Genomic DNA, 15,565 nt, shown 5'->3' with positions numbered 1-15,565 from the left:
ATATATATATGGGAAAATACATCAAATCCCCCCTGAACTTGGCACGTAAACTCGCTTTAGTACTTAAACTATACGGGCATTTATATACCACCCTTATCATCTTTGAAGTGATCTTTTTCCACCCTGAGACTGTAACATCATTATCACCCGCCATATCATATCCTCGTAAGCGCCACATCATAACCATGTAGTACCACGTCATTAATTTTTAGTTCTTTTTTACTTATTCATTATTTTCTATTAAACACTTTTAATATTAATTATATCAATTAATTAATTTGTAAATGCATACCCCAACCCCCTATCTTTCATCTTCCTTGTTCTTCACCATTTCAACTTTCAATTCTTACTTTTCTTCTATAATATTCAACAATTTTTTTAAATAACTAGAACGAAATTATTCACTATAATATTCACATTATCTTCTTCGAATCCACCCCACGCATTTACCCTTTTGGACGAAGAATTTTTTTTGAAAGCCAAGGTTTTATTGTCAACACAAATAAGTAATGAAGATTACATAAGAAAGTTGATTAAAAAAATATAAATTCTGTGAGAAATATTTGAATAGATCTAGAAATCAAAATGGGTCACTCAAAATTAAGAAAGTTTACATTTACAAAATCGACACCAATAATATAGAGCGAAATCAAGTAAATAAAATAACTTTGATATTGAATTTTATGAATTAGTAATGAATTAGTAAAATGAAATTATTTTTTTAAATTTGAAGGAAGATGGAGGAGGAGGTGTTTCAATGGAGAACAAAAGTGTATTGGGGAAGACAACAAAATGAAAAGAAAAAAAATAAAGAAATTAAAAGGGGACCCACTAATTCTATATTTTTAGAGAGTTAATATATCAAGAAAAAGTATTTAAAATATTAATTATATATTGACCAATAAAAAAAGGCCATGCGTAGGATTTCAAAAAATTCTTACTTTTTTTTCCTTCTTTCACGCGCTTTAAAAAGAGTACACTCACTCTCCCTGCCACGTCATCCCTAAAGGGGTGTTTAAATCACTTCAAAGATGTTAAGGGGATAATTTAAGCGCTCGTATAGTTTAAGTACTAAAGTGAGTTTTCGTGCCAAGTTCAGGAGGGATTTGATGTATTTTCTCTATTTATATAAAAATATTTCATTATATATGCCCATAAAAAGATATTTCTTTTCAGAATAAATTTATCACTTAATATAATTTATATAAAATCTCAATAGTTTAAAAGACAAAAATTATCTATTGAAAGACTAAAATTATTAGATATTAGAAAAAATATATAACTAAGATGCTAATAGAAGTAAAACGAATTTAAAGATTGATCAGTTTTCATTTATCCAAATTTGAAGGCTAAAATGAATTTTTAAAAATATTTTAATAGTATAAAAATATTATATTTATTAATAAGATTGAACGAAATGCGGGCATATTAAATACTAATATTTAACAGTTAAAAACATATTGTTGTGGTAGGAGAGCAAATTTGAATAATTTTTAATAGGTTAAGGCTATTTTTATCCAATAAGGTGAAATAAAAGTATTTTTGAATCATTTCTATACGCTAAGGGTATATTTGACTCAATAGCTAAAAAGATGACGTTTTTAAACTATTCTAATATGTTAAGGACTTTTTTGAACCATTTTTAATAGGTTAAGGGATCGTTTGGTTGGGAACTAGTTATCCCATAATTAACAATCTTGGGATCAGTTATCCTGATCTTGGGATAATTTATTCCACCATGTATATAAGATAATTTATTCCATTAATATGTTATAAATGCTGAAATAAGTCATTCCAAATATGTCAATCAAACAAGACATCTAAATTTTATTCCATTACTATTTATTGATTCAATAGGTGAAAGAAGTGTATTTTGAACCATTTCTCTACGCCAATAACATTTTCAACCTAACAAGTGGAGGATGATAATTCTAAAGTATTTATAGTATATTAAGAACATTTTTAACCCAGTGAATAAAAAAGGACATTTTAAAATAATTTCTAATACGTTAAAATGACATTTTAAAACCTTTTCTGTTTTATAAATTATTAGAAAACTTAATTAGCTTGTTTGGCATAAGATTCTAGGAGAGAATTATTATGAATGTTTAACCAAACTACCCCGAATCTTTATATATTATACGTACACGAGTGATCAATTTTTTAATAAAATCATCCGAATTCATTTTATTTCTCAAATGAAGTTTGTTTGATAGTGAGGGAAATATTTTTTATTTTTTTAGTGGACAATCTTTTTTTCTTTTAAAAACAAACTCCTCAAAAAAGGAAATTAAAATAACTTTTTAAATAAAAATAGAGAAAAGGAAAAAAGTATAGATTTCGTAGAACTTGTTCTGAAAAATCAGGTATAAGCTTTAACTATCATGGTTATCCACAATTTTACTACTCAAAACTTAATTAATTACCATCCTAAGTGTCAAGTCAGAAATTATGATTTTTTATATATACTAGTAAATTTTGCCGCGCTACGCGCGGTGTATAAAAGTTTTCATTTTTATTTAATTCTTAAATCCAAATAGATTAGCTAATAAATTTTATCATTTAGCTTTGTAATTTCAACTCAATTCATGAATTAATTTTATCAAAAAATAAATACCTTAAATTAGCAGTACGGTCAAATACCTATACTTTTTTTGGTTGAATAGTTACTATTCTTTTATGTTAGTTATAATATATAATTAAGAATTTATGACTTTATTATTCATTTGAATGAGTTCTCAAAATTAAATATGGTTAACTGTGATGTTTTGTTAAAAATTTAAAGTGAGATTTTTAGTCTTTCAAATTTTTTAAAATATATCATAAGAATTAAAATAGTAATAAATTCAAAAACAGACTTAGAAATATGAAAAATTATTTGTAATAGATAAGCTATCTATAATTTGAAGACATAAAAAAGTACTTCAATATTTATATATTAAAATATAAAAATTTTTCTCTCTATATTGATTCTTTGGAAGGAAATGCGTGATACATGATTTTAGTTCGGTAAAATAATTTTTAGTGATAGAGAATTAACATAAAAATAATATATTATTGTTAAAGCGCATAATAAAATAAGTAATAAATGAACAATTATAAATGAATGATAAAAGGTTTTATGTTAAGATTAAGAAAAAACTTATCTATCTAATAAAAACTTATAATTAGAGTCTTGAATTTTTCCTAAATAAAGTAAACATAGAAAAACTGTTCACAAATAATATGAATATTTATAATTATTAACGATAAATAATATTTTCATATAATTAAAGTGTAGGAGAAAAAGCTAAGTAAATTTTTAGAATCATTATAATGGAGGATGAATAGTTAAGTAATAAGTATATTTGAAATGATTATCTGTATTAATTTTTTTCTTGATAAATTCTCTTCTATAATTCTACATTTTTTTAAAAATTTATTTCAACACTATTTTTAGTCTCCTTTTTTTCTTTTTTTCTTTTTTATTTTTTATTTTTTTAGTCTTTGCTTATTTAATTCCATTAAGAAAACACAAACAATTAGCATCGTAATTAAGATAATCAAATTTGCTCGTCTTTAGTATTTTTACTAATTTATATTTTTTTTAAACAGTAACAATTAGCATCGTATCTTAACATAATCAAGTTCGCTTGTCTTTAGCTTTTTATTAATTTAAGCAAAATGTTTAAATGAATTCTTTTAATTAATTTTTATTGTATTTTTCATGATTTATATTTTATTTAAAATTTAAAAATAACTTCATGATAATTTTGATTATCTCCCGCCGCGAAGCGTATCTACAAATACATTTTAATGTTTTCAAGAATTGTTTTTGTCTTACTTTTAGTAATGATCTTGCTCTTATAATTTCATGCAAAAAAAAAAACAAATCAAGTATTCTCTTTTATATATCTTATTTTGTATCATTCTTATTAGAAATAAAAATAATTACACAAAGCAGTCTTTGTCGATAGATTTTGCATTACAAGATTAAAGTAGAGGACAATTAAGCTAAACATAAATATATTTGGTTAGAAATACTTTTTTGATGCGCTTTTAAGATGTCACAAATTTAAACAATTAAGTAATTTGAGGTTATGAAGGTATAAAGTTGGAAGTTATAGGTATTGCTAATAGGTATTAATTAAGTATAGAGGTTATGAAAGATGAAGAGGTGTGAGTTTATGATAAAAATTAAATTAAAAATAAATATATAAAAATAAGAGGAAAAAGGTAAAAAAAAGTTACATATTTGTTTAATAAACAAAAGTATGTTTAAGTAAAATCCTCCACCATTTTTATAATTTATTTTATTATGTGACATATTTTCTTTTTACCTTATTTTAGAAATTTCAAATTATTAAAAGTCTCCAAATATGCTTCTAATAATAAACATTATTTTTAGTAATTACTATCATTTTGAACAGTATATACTTTTCTCTTATTTTATATTATAGGAGAGATATCTATTAAGAGAAAAATTAATTAAAAACAAATTTAAAAAGGGACATAGAATTAAAAAGTTAATCAAAAGGAATAGAATTTTTTTTGGAATTATCCAAAAAAAAAAAGAAATCGTATGGATGTTTTAAAATAAAATTAAAAAAAATATTTAATTTTTTGTTGATTAAATTCTCAAAATTGTGAAACATTTGGCCTATAAATGATTTCTATATATAAATAATATGCAACGTTAAAATTATGTATTTTTACCATATCATTGTTATGTGATTGTGAGATATGAAATTATAAGAGGATCAATTTATTTGATTCTTAGCTATATAATATTTGTATTTAATATTTAGTATTTTATTTTACTTTATATTGAGATGTAATATATTACTTTTTTTATTACTTATATTTATTATATATTTGTGTAACATTTTTATAGCTAGTGAGCAGGAAGATATTGTTAGACGAAATTAGAAATAAGATATATTGGCGTTTTTTCAATTAACTAATTAATCTGATAAGGAATCAATCAACTCTTATTGCATCGGAGGTTTAACCAAGAACTATAAACAATCCTTACAATAATACCAACAAACATACATAAAATTATAGTTAACTAATCAAGCAAAAATATTTAAAATATTTAGTTATATATGATTTGTTGGGTAAAGAAGGATCACATTCTCAACATAACATAATTACAATCCTTACAATAAAATAACAAAAAGACATAAAATTATAATTAACTAATCAAGCAAATATGTTTAAAATATTTAGTTATATATGATTTGAAGAGGAAAGAAGGATCATGTTCTCAACATAACATAATTCAGTTCTTCAAATTTACAAAGTGAATAAAGATAATCAGTGTTGGTAGAAACTATAAGAATAAGAAAAAAAATCTCAAAGCACTACAAAGAGAAGCAAAAAAGAAAATGAACAAATTATTTTTTCTATAAAAGAATCATGATTTGTATCATCAACAATCCAACCTAATAATATCAAATATATAATTACAATAGAACAGAAGTGATTATGATAATTAGACATGTCAAATCATTTTACCTCATAAAATCAAACTATGCAAAATATATAAAAATTTTCATTATACATCTCTCTCCTGCAAAAATCAGATCAAAGAAGACAAAAAAATAAACAAATCAAAGAAACAAAAAATGAAGAATAAGGAAAATAAAAATAAAATGACCATCATGCAATGTCTCAAAGTGGGTTTTTATAGGTGTAAAATATTTAGGAGTTATAATTTTTATATTAAATATTTTGAAGGTTATGAATATGAAAGGTTAGGAGTTATATTATTAAATTAAAGGTTAGGTGTTATATATATTATTAAAGGTTAGGAGGTGTAATGCTCATTAAGTAACTTATTAATAGCAATATATATATACACATAATATTATTGTGTAAAAAGAATAATCTAAAAAACCCTATTTTTTTAAAAAAATATATATATATATATATTTTCTCATCATTGAGGCATGCCACATAGGCGGATTGAAGATCCTCATTTATATATATATATTGATTGGTGATAATGTCAAATCATTTATTTCTGTTGAAATATTATAAAAACCTACTAAAATTGTGAGCTATCTCGTACGACTCTTCCAAAGAATCTGAAGACCCCTCTCTCTAATTTAATAAAAAATATATTTACAAGAAAAAAAGACAGACATGGGTGACATTACGATTGGGGTGTCAGTTAGAAACGTTCGACCAATGTTTATTCAATCAAGCACCATTCTTTTTTTATCAACTTAATAGAGGGAAATTGGTTTTCCCATTAACCCATAACAGAGGAGCCGCCACACCAGGTAGGCGACCACGGGCATAACACACTCTTCACACAACAAATATATCTAAAAAGATAAGTAATAATATTGAATTTCATAAAAACACTTATAATGCACAAGTTAAACTTAAAACACAATACTTAAATGTATATCAATTATAGATGTTCAAAAACTATATATATAAACTAAATCATCATGAAAGCCAATAATTAAAATGGGAAGAAAGTTGTTAACTCTAACATAATTCTAAACATAAAAACTATATATGTAAAGAAGGGTGTTGCGCTTTCGAATTTTATTTATTTTGATAGAAAGAAGAACCATAATTGGTCTTGGTTCGTATCATTTTTACATTGTCCGCTGGTAAATTAGTTTTAGCACTACAATGTCTCCATTGTGCGGCTCTATGAAAGCAAAAATGAATTTTTCCTCTCTAGCCTTATCACCTCTTCTCTACCGTCATTCTTGTACTGAGCCATCAAAATATGGATGGTGCAAAGAAAGAAAGTTTAATCTATTTCTGCAGAGAGAAAAAAACAGAGATATTAAAATAAATGATTTGTGAGGGAATGACTATTCATATATTGAATATTCATCCAGTCAAGAAAAGGTCTATGGAAAGATGTTGTATATTTTGCAACCTTCTTAAACAAAATGAACGAAGTCCCAATGGCTTTTATCCATAAGACAAAAATGAAAAGGGCTGACACCACTCTAATAATTGGGAAAATATTTAATACCATAAAGCTTAATATTATAAAGTAACGATCTTTTTCTTAAAAGCCTCGATAATAGCAAAAGCGGCCAATCTGGGATGTCCTGCTCATTAATCAAGCAAAGTTGTGTGCAACCCATACAGGAAGTTAATCCTATCCATCTATTCTAATCTTAAAAGATTTAATATAATATAACATGATCTACCCCTTCCATCAAATTCTTTCATTTTAGCCCGATCGGGCTTAAACTTCTTATTGGGATATCCCTTTAGCTTGCTTTCTCACGACTTTCCTCGAATACTAGCCATTTTCTCATAACATCAAGAGGTCTTTCAGAGAGAGGGTTCCAACCCTCTATAATCCAGTTATGGTGGAATGACAAATCTAGTTCCCTCAGGCTGAGTTTCTCTAAGGGAAGTTTTGTATTGTCCGCTAAGGCTAAGCTATTTGTTTAACAAACTTAACAAAGTTCTTTTTCCCGATTGAAAAATATTACTCTTGATATGTGTGCTAGGGAGTGAGACTATTCTTAGTTCTTATTAATAATGTTTGCATTGCGTGCATTTTAACTAGGAAGAAAGCGCCATAAAGGGTTGACAGAGCAACTTCGCTAGTAAAACAGGAGATGGTAATGAAGCTGGAGGCTTGTAGAAGCTATTAGTGCAATGACTAGTCTGATATATTTTCTCTACATGAACGTTTTTCTTATGTAAACCAGTGTGTTATCTAAAGCTTTTAACTAGTCCAACGGAAATCTTCTCTATTGTAGCAAAATTTAAAAAAAAAAAGGGTACTCACGTTGCAGCCTGCTTGGTTAAAATGAAAATCATTACCAACCAAATTAAGGGACTATCTTACTGGAGCATACATAAAAGGATTTATACTTATATTCTTAGCATGTTATTCAAGAATCTTTCTTTAGAATGGATGATGAATGGAAGCGAGATTAGATTGACGTATAGAAACTCTACAGATTTTATCCCTTTCTCTTAGGGAATCTCTACTAGACGAGGGAGATATAAAGGTAACATTGACTTTATAAAAATGAAAGTCATTTCATAAGTAATGAATGAGTAACTTTCTTATTAGAAGCCTATTTGACTAAACAAGTTTCTTTTACAGGTCCACATAGAAGTCTTGCTCTGGATTTCCAAAAGAATTTAAGATTAAGAATGTTGGATTTATTACACATTGGTGGAATTGAATTATAAGGCTTTTAACTAGCTTAGTTAATTTATTTAAACTAGTAAATATAGTATGTTTTATTGGCAGCGAGTAAATCTTTGATGCAGAGGGTGGAAGATGTTATGAATCTGAAGTGGACTCTTGTCTTAGGTTCACACTTTATTTTCTCTTTCCTCAAAAAGTAATTTACGGTATTCTGTGAGTCCCTGCTTATGGTAGGTAACAAACCATCACCATCGCCATTGCCATTATCATCCCTAATCAAAAAGTGTTTTAGTTTACGTGAATTTACCCTGTTGAACATAGCTCTAACCCATTCTGCTATCATGCTTTTGGTGAAGTCCGCTTTCAGTAGCCATCTTCCCCAATGTGTCTCTTCCCTGAAGTGAGAACACTGCTGCCCATCAAAGGACATAAGGAGAAGATTGAAAAGGTGATGAATTCAATTGAGTTATCCCTACTTGATTTGTCACGCCCCGAGATACCCCCGAGACGCGGACACGGAACTAGGACCACAAGTGATCCCAAGCTAACCCTGCTGGCATGATCATGATCATACTAAAGATAATAAACTGTTGCGCAAGCTAAATCATACTTAAAATGAAAAGATGGGGAATACCCATATTCTATAACTGAGATATTTGAAAACAATGAGTTTAATACAAAAGAAATATTAACTCAATACAAAGTTGAATCTAACGAAATCTGAAAATAGCCTCTAAACTAGACTAGAAATACTGGGACAAGCCCCAGCTAAATCTAGCAAAAACTGAAACTAAATGACTAAAGACTGAAATGAAACTCATGACTGTTGTCCTCGGAGAATGAGGACTCACCACTGAATTTGTTGAACTGGAGATCGGGAAATCGATCTATGCATGATCTGGATGCTGAGAACCTGAACCTACATCACGAGAAGATGTAGCACACGTATGCGTCAGTATTTGAAAGGTACTGAGCATGTAGGATAGAGTAAAGCTGAAATAAAACATAATAGAACAAGCACAAAAACAAGTATAATAATCTGGACGTGATGTGCTGATTTTTGAGCTAACTGGATGCAATGACCAATTTATAACCTGCTGAAACTGAATACTGAATATACTGATAAATGGTCAATGCAGAGAGTCTGACTGAACTGTGGGAGCTACTAATAACCGATAATAGAACCACATGAGCTAAATGTGGAGTCCGATGTATACGCCCTATCGAGAGGACCCAATATACCCTGCCAAAGGTATAAAGGCATGATGGCGTGATCACTAAACTGATTGCCCATAGAGGGGACTTACAACCTACTTGGGTAGTAGTTCTGGGACTATCGGGTACGCTAAACCCTAGTCCAACTCGGTATTATGCTACTCCCAATGATATCTAAATTAACTGATTATATCTGAATTTTAGTAAATACTGGATAGCTTCAAACTGAACATGCAAACTAAGAATGCAACAATTAATTTGGTAATTATGAATTTATAATTGAGGCATGTATATCTGAAGTGCCTGAAATATATGAACTAGCATGTGTAATTCAAGAACTAAAGAAATACAAAGCTAGGGTTCTGAAATTCATGTGATAATCTGAGTAATAACATGATAATCTGATTTGGAACATATATTTAATAAATTCATAAAGTTATATCAATGTTCTAGAAACCCTAGGTTTAATCATGATAAGAGAATCAAGAACTGACTGAAACTAAGGACCCAATGGGTGAAAGGAACCCACTAGTGAAATCCCACATACCTGGTGATGAAATCCACAAAAAAAATACATAAGTTGTCGGGGCTGGAACTGCTGCAGATTGTGGCATTCTTGAACTAGGGTTCTTGAGCTTTTTTCTCCTCTCTTGCTTCTAACTTTCTAAGTTTTGATTTAATGATTTGACTTGGATATGTTTTAATTATGTTTCTCGGCTTAAACTAACTAAATTCTGATGATTTAGGGTCAAAACGATGTAACTTAGGGTTTAAGCGGAGTGGGAATGGTCAAAAAGACCCCTGGGAAGGTTTCTGTGAGGCCTCACGACGGCCAGGACTGACGGTCCACCGTGCGCCCGACGCCCCGTCGTTGGGTTCGTCGTGAGGGCCTATTTGACAAGCCTTTACTAAAATGGGCATAACGGCTTACTCGAAGGTCTGATTTTAGTAAAGTCGGTGGCTATGGAAATATAATTCAATTATCTATCTGTGGGTAGATTATGGGAGCCCTAATTCATTTTTTGATACGAGTTATGATCCTTTTAAGTTGACCCAATTGCATTTCCCCTTAATTAATTTTCCACCTACGGACCGTAGGTCCACCTACGAACCATGTTGGTCATCCATAGCTCTTGTCAGAGAGAGGTTGAAGGGAGTCTTGATCGACGGTCACGGACTACGGACCTTCGTTTGACTTACGGACCGTAAGTCCGTGCGTCGTCCAAGACTTAACTAATTTTTCTAGGCTAAACTTTTTGGAAGTTTCTGATCCCATCGACGGTTGTGCAGGACGGCTCGTGGTTCAGGCTACGGTCCGTTGATGCCACCATTTGTAGCACGTTCAGATTTTTCTGAAAAACTCATTTTTGGTCTGTTTTGGTGGGGTGTTACATTATCTCCCCCTTGGGAACATTCGTTCTCGAATGAAGACTAAACTAGCTGAAATAGAGGGAAAGAGATGCAAACCCCACTACTAAACACTGAGAACTGAGTTCTGACTAAATTGAGTTCTGAGTACATGCAATTACGCTAAAAATGAAATTACAAACTGAGGGAACATGATTCTAAAACTGAATTTATGCATGAATGACTATAAAACCTAAGAGGAACTATTACCTCAAGCTGGAGTGCAATCGGAAGGAAAAAGGTAAGGATACTTGACTTTCATGGCTGCTTCTGCTTCCCAAGTAGCTCCCTCTACGAACTGACTCCTCCACAAAACCTTGACTGAAGCGACTTCTTTGTTTCTCAACCTTCTAACCTGACGGTCAAGAATCTCAACTGGTACATCCTCATAAGAAAGACTATCTTTCACCGCCACACTCTCTAATGGCACTATAGAGGTTTGGTCACCCACGCACTTCTTCAAGAGTGAGATGTGGAAGACCGGATGCACTGTTGCTAATTTTGCTGGAAACTCTAACTGATGTGCTACCTTGACAATCCTTTTCAAGATCTTGTAAGGGCCTACATATCTAGGACTGAGCTTCCCTTTCTTTCCAAATCTCATCACCCCTTTCATAGGTGAGACTTTCAGAAAAACCCAATCATCAACTTGGAACTCTAGTTCCCTTCTCCTTATATCTGCATGACATTTCTGACGACTTTGGGCTGTCTTAAGTCTATCTCTAATGAGTTGCACTTTCTCCATAGCATAAAGGACTGAATCCGGCCCTATCAAAGCTGCTTCACCTACTTCAAACCAACCAACGGGAGATCTACATCTATGCCCATATAAAGCCTCATAAGAGGCCATCTGAATGTTGGAATGGTAGCTATTATTGTAGGCAAACTCAATAAGAGGAAGGTGATTATCCCAACTACCTTTGAAATTGATCACACAAGCTCTCAACATATCCTCTAAGGTCTGAATGGTACGCTCTGCCTGCCCATCCGTCTGTGGATCAAATGTTATACTAAGGTTAACTTGAGTACCAAGACATTTTTTAAATGACTTCCAGAAATGAGAGGTAAACTGAGGACCTCTATCTGAGATTGTAGACAAAAGAACCCCATGAAACGTCACAATTTAGTAAGGTAAATCTTGGCATAGTCCTCTGCCGAATATGTAGTCTTGACCGCCAAAAGCGAGATGACTTAGTCATCCTATCAACTATCACCCAAATTGAGTCATGTTGTCTGCAAGTACGAGGTAACCCTGTGATGAAATCCATACTGATCACATCCCACTTCCAAGTAGGAATATCGATCTCTTGAGTCATACCTCCTGCTTTGTGATGTTCTACCTTGACTTGCTGGCAATTGGAGCACTTACTCACAAAGTCTGCTATATCCCTCTTCATGCCATTCCACCAAAAGACTTCCCGCAGACCGCGGTACATCTTTGTGGCACCTGGATGAATAGAATACCTGGAGTTATGAGCTTCTGCAAGAATATGCTGCCTCAACTCTCCCACATCAGGAACACACAATCTACCTTGGTAGCGTAGTACACCATCTCCCCCTTGGGAGAAAACCTCCACTCTCTGATTGTTGACTGCACCCTTTAGTTCAAGCACGATCGGATCACTCTCTTGCTTTTCCTTAACCTCGACTACCAATGACGATTCTGCCCCATTCTAAACTGTTACACCGCTGTCTGATATGCTCATAAGGCAAACTCCCAAGCGAGCAAGCCTGTGAACATACTTCACTAGCTTCTTTCTTTTTTCCTCAACATGGGCTACACTACCCATAGATAATCTACTAAGAGAATCGGCCACTACATTCGCCTTTCCAGGATGATAATGCACACTTATATGATAATCCTTAAGGAACTCAAGCCATCTCCTCTGGCAAAGATTCAACTCTTTTTGGGTGAACACATACTGAAGGCTCTTATGATCGGTGAACACATCTACATGAACACCATACAAGTAGTGTCTCCATATCTTGAGTGCAAACACCACTACTGCAAGCTCGAGTTCATGAGTTGGATAGTTCTTCTCATGCACCTTAAGCTTTCTAGAGGCACAAGATATAATCTTATCTCTTTTCATCAACACACAACCAAGGCCAACTCTAAATGCATCACAATAGATCACATAACCATCTGAACCCTCTGGTAGAGTCAAGACAGGAGCTGTAGTCAATCTAGTTTTCAATTCTGCGAAGCTTTGCTCACAATCATCTGACCATTGGAACTTGACCATCTTCTAAGTCAACCTAGTCAATGGTGAGGCTATGGATGAAAATCCTTCCACGAACCTTCTGTAATAACCTGCTAGACCTAAGAAACTTCTGATATCTGTAGCAGAGGTAGGTCTGGGCAATTATTTCACTGCTTGTATCTTTTGTGAAATTACGCGGATCCCTTCGCTAGATACAATGTGACCAAGGAAAGCAAACGGATTGCAACCAAAACCCACATTTACTAAACTTAGCGAATAACTGGTGATCTTTGAGAGTCTGCAGAACAACTCTCAAATGACTTGCATGTTCTTCCTCACTCCTAGAGTAAATGAGGATATCATCAATGAAGACGATAACGAACAAGTCTAAGTACTGTTTGACCACTCTGTTCATCAAATCCATGAAAGCTGCATGAGCATTGGTTAGTACAAACGACATAACTACAAATTCATAATGGTCATACCGAGTTCTAAAGGATGTTCGCTATCTCTGACTCTGAGCTGATCATAACCCGATCTGAGGTCTAACTTTGAGAAATGACTAGCGCCCTGAAGTTGGTCAAACAAGTCATCAATCCTGGGGATGGGATACTTATTCTTGATTGTGACCTTGTTCAACTGTCTATAGTCAATATACATTTTGATAGAACCATCTTTCTTCATTACGAACAATACTGGTGCACCCCATGGTGAAATACTAGGTCTTATGAAACCCTTATCTAGAAGGTCTTTCAACTGCTCTTTCAATTCCTTAAGCTCTGTTGGAGTCATTCTATAAGAAGGAATGGAAATAGGCTGGGTATCTGGAAGGAGATCAATTCCAAAGTCAATTTCCCTTTCGGGAGGAACGTCGGGAAGATCTTTTGGAAATACTTCAGGAAATTCACAGACTACTGGAACTGACTCAATAGATGGGGTTTCAAGGCTAGAATCCTTAGCCCGAACTAGATGATAGTGATAACCCTTAGATATCATCTTTCTGGCCTTAAGGTAAGAAATAAATCGACCCATAGGCGCTAGGCTACTACCCTTCCATTCTAAGATTGGTTTGTCTGGAAATTGAAAACGAACAATCCTAGTTCTACAGTCGACTGAGGCATAACATGAGTGTAACCAATCCATGCCTAGAATGACATCAAATTCTACCATTTCTAACTCTACTAGATCTGCTGAGCTGACTTTCTGAGAGACTGTGACAGGGCAATTTCTGTATATCCGTCTAGCTATAACTGGGTCACTGACTGGAGTAGAGACTAAGAAGGGTTTTGAGAGAGTTTATGGAATGACATTGAATTAGACTGCTATACTGAGTTACAAAAGGGAAAGTCATCTCTGTTGTCTTTCCACAGAGTGAACCATATGTGAGTCACATCCTTGAGTTTGTAGGATGCCAATCTCACCTATCACTACCATTTACTGACATCGCACAAAATATTTTATTGACTTCATCAATGAACTTCTGTGGGTCCTTACCAACATGAGACCCTAAAAACTTAGACAGATTCATCTTAACAAAATCACAAACTTTGGCTGCTATTGATCGATCATTTCTATTAGTAGGAACTACAAACTGCTGATTTTTCTGATTGGTCATACTCTTACCCAAAAGCTGAATTGGCTTTCTGAAATTCTGCATTTGAACTTCCTTATATGGTACTAGAGGAACTACGTTAGCATTGTGTGCATTAGCATTCCATGCGTAAGCTCTATGAGAAGGCATGATCTTAAGCGCTCAACGTCGAGTTAGAATGGAATTAGATCATACCTTACGCACGATAAGGGTAAGAAGAAGGTGAAATTTTTCCTAAAACACTTCATAGCCTCCCTCTCATTAGATGTAGTGCACTTCACACCCATGAAAAGGACTCTGCTTAGTGCGGCTTTTTTAGACATCCTAGGACTCTTGAACCTAGTGCTCCGATACCAAGTTTTGTCACTCCCCGAGCTACCCCCAACACGCGGATATGGAACCTAGGACCACAAGTGATCCCAAGCTAACCCTGCTGGCATGATCATGAGCATACTAAAGATAATAAACAGTTGCGGAAGCTAAATTATACTTAAAATGGAAAGATGGGGAATACCCATATTCTATAACTGAGATATTTCAAAACAATAAGTTTAATACAAAAGAAATATTAACTCAACACTAAGCTGAATCTAACTATGTCTGAAAATAGCCTCTAAAATTGACTAGAAATACGGGGACAAGCACAAGCTAAATCTAGCAAAACCTGAAACTAAATGACTAAAGACTGAAATGAAACTCATGACTGTTGTCCTCGGAGAATGAGGACTCACCACTGAATTTGTTGAACTGGAGATTGGGAAATTGATCTATGCGTGGTCTGGATGCTGAGAACTTGAACCTACATCACGAACAGAAGTAGCACACGAATGCGTCAGTACTTGAAAGGTACTGAGCATGTAGGATAGAGTAAAGCTGAAATAAAACATAACTGAACAAGCACAAAAACAAGTATAATAATCTGAACGTGATGTGCTGATTTCTGAGCTAACTGGATGCAATGACCAATTTATAACACGCTGAATACTTAATATACTAATAAATGGTCGATGCAGA

The 15,565-nt window shown here is 32.7% G+C and overlaps 1 long non-coding RNA gene across 1 annotated transcript in view; it reads left to right on the top strand.

The window, feature by feature from the left end:
- The window catches only part of LOC107024317, a 29,335-nt gene extending 20,653 nt beyond the window's left edge, over positions 1-8,682 (top strand). The window contains exon 3 of the long non-coding RNA XR_001457336.2: positions 7,538-8,682. This is a non-coding gene — a long non-coding RNA (uncharacterized LOC107024317). The remainder of the gene's footprint in view (positions 1-7,537) is intronic.
- Positions 8,683-15,565: the final 6,883 nt, after the last annotated feature.

The sequence above is a fragment of the Solanum pennellii genome, chromosome 7 (assembly GCF_001406875.1).
Source record: "Solanum pennellii chromosome 7, SPENNV200".
NCBI lineage: Eukaryota > Viridiplantae > Streptophyta > Magnoliopsida > Solanales > Solanaceae > Solanum > Solanum pennellii.
The sequence above is the reverse complement of the archived record's forward strand: the minus strand, read 5'-3'. Positions and strand labels throughout refer to the sequence as shown.